The sequence below is a fragment of the Aplysia californica genome, unplaced genomic scaffold, assembly GCF_000002075.1.
Source record: "Aplysia californica isolate F4 #8 unplaced genomic scaffold, AplCal3.0 scaffold00036, whole genome shotgun sequence".
In the NCBI taxonomy this organism is placed as follows: domain Eukaryota; kingdom Metazoa; phylum Mollusca; class Gastropoda; order Aplysiida; family Aplysiidae; genus Aplysia; species Aplysia californica.
The window spans coordinates 1,538,785-1,541,214 of NW_004797306.1; positions in this window are offsets into that span (position 1 = coordinate 1,538,785).

A 2,430-nucleotide genomic window follows, 5' to 3' on the forward strand; every position below is an offset into this window, starting at 1 on the left:
ATACCAGGGCCACAATACCAGGGCCACAATACCAGGGCCACAATACCAGGGCCACAATACCAGGGCCACAATACCTGGGCCACAATACCTGGGCCACAATACCAATCATTCAGCGCGAGAAAAACTCAAGACTGATGGGAGGGGAGAGTAAATAAAAAATAACGAAAATTTAAAGAACATTCTCAAAATGGTAAGTGATCCAAGAAAACCGCTTCGACCACTACTGCTATCGTGACTTTGGCAGTTTTAATACAGACTCATTGAAATTCATCACATTCACCGGGACTTGTCAAGGTCAGTAGCCGAGAATAAAGGAGAAATGGAAGAGTGAAAGAGACTTGAAAGTTTTGGGATCCCAGTATATGTATCACGTTTAGTACATGTGTAGAAACTAGGAACAGGCAGACAGCCGGATACGCCTCATGAAAAGAGAAGAGCGAGGGGAAGGAGAGAAAGAGCGACAGACAGACATACAGGCAGAAAGACAGAGACATACGCAGAGAAAGTGAGAGAGAGACAGAGAGAAAGGGGGGCTAAGAGAGACAGAGAGAGAGAGAGAGAAAGAGAGAGAGGGGTGATTGAGTGAGTGAGAATCGGATCAGACAGACGTGGAGAGAGTACTTATTCCACCCCCCGGTCATCCCCAGTGCATGATTTATCCAGGGCACTCACTGGCGTAACATGATTCCTCGTCCCATTACATCAGAAACTGTTGTAATTCAAAGTCTCTCTCTCTCTCTCTCTCTCTCTCTCTCTCTCTCTCTCTAATGAATAAATAAATAAATAAATAAGAATAAATGAATAAGTGGCGTCCAAAAGAAATATCACCCAATCGTCGTGTTGAAGCCATGCACACTTCCCGCTCATGCAACATAGCAATAAAGCTAAATAAATTCTGCATTAATTATCTGGTCCAATAGTACCCGTATTTCATCTCAATTCGATGCCGGTTGCCGTAAATTAGCATTTTGATACATGTACTTTCTTTTTACAAATTACTTCCACTCTAGATTAGCGACTGAAATTCTGGAAATGATATCTTGGAACTGGAAGTGTTCAGCGCTGCGATATCAAAATCAAGATTACTTATATAATAGATAACCTACAGTCTAAATTCTTTCCCGATATTTCGTCACTAAATATAAAGAGGCTTTCACTTTCAAGAAAATCTGTTTATCTGTTCTTGTTCTTTGGCAGCAGGAAGTAGAACACACGAATGTAATCTCCAGGTACATGTACTTTAGAATAAATGCTGAAAAGCTGATAAAAGAACTAGGGGCTGGACTAATATTATTGTAGGGGCCACCACCGAAAAAGGAAGGCTTATCTTAGGCTAGTTAGTCAAAGTCTGTATCAAGCCTGATCATAATGGCCTTGCAGTGAACAGAAAAAATTATGCCGCGAGGAACTTAAACACATTTGGTTTCAGCAGTACTATTACATCAATGTGTATCTTCAAACGAAGTTGAGCGTCTCAGAAGCAAGCCGCATAAAAGTTCTCAGTTGTTGTTTTTTGGTGCTGTTGCTTGCTTGTTGTTTGTTTTTTTGTTATTTTTTTTGTTTGTTTGCGTTAAAGATAGCACATGCAACTGATTGACCATTTGCTTGGGGGGGGGTGTCTGTTTCTGTACAGGATAGCCGTGCATGTTTTATGGCACTAAAATGCCCTAGAGCAGAGTGGCGAATAAGCAAATTTTAATAATAATGTGAAGATGAACGGGACAGTTTGAAGCTTTTTAACGTTGACACTGAAGGGAGAAAAGTTGACCCAGCACTTCAATACTTTCATATAAAACGTCTGGGGATAGAAACGTTGACCTTTTAGGTGTTTTAAAGCGTCCTTGCAGACAGACGGAGTTTTCGAGAAAATTTGTCACGACTCCGTGGAATCAGGCGCTTATCAGTTTTGGGACATATGGAGTTATTGGTAAGATCTTAAAGCTCGTTTATTTGTCTTGCTTTACATTTTTAAAACATCAATCGAATCTACATTGAATTGAAGTCAAGATATTTGGGATTGAATGAGGTAGGGTGTTGCCTGTATAAGCGATAAAATTAGGGAGAAAACGGCCACCAACGTATAGTAAATTCCAAAATTTGAATGTCCCTGAAAACTATAACTTGACATTTTTTGTTCCTTTAGTCGTTGTTTTTCAGTTAAATCCAGCTAGAAATGTGTTTTTAAGTTGACATAAAGGCTCTTGAGACCTAAATCGAAAAATCCATAAAAATTGCCAAGCCGGCTGAAAAATGCCAGTTTCTCCGGGGAACAGCGACTAGTATTTTACTATTTCTTTGTTACAGTTGAACTTGGTGTCATGGCCTACAGTATCGAATACAATTAGACCAAACATGCAGGGGCGAAGGCTGACTTGTTTGAAAGGGTAATCAAAGTGAGATGGGACCAGATAGGGCCTGGAGATATCACAC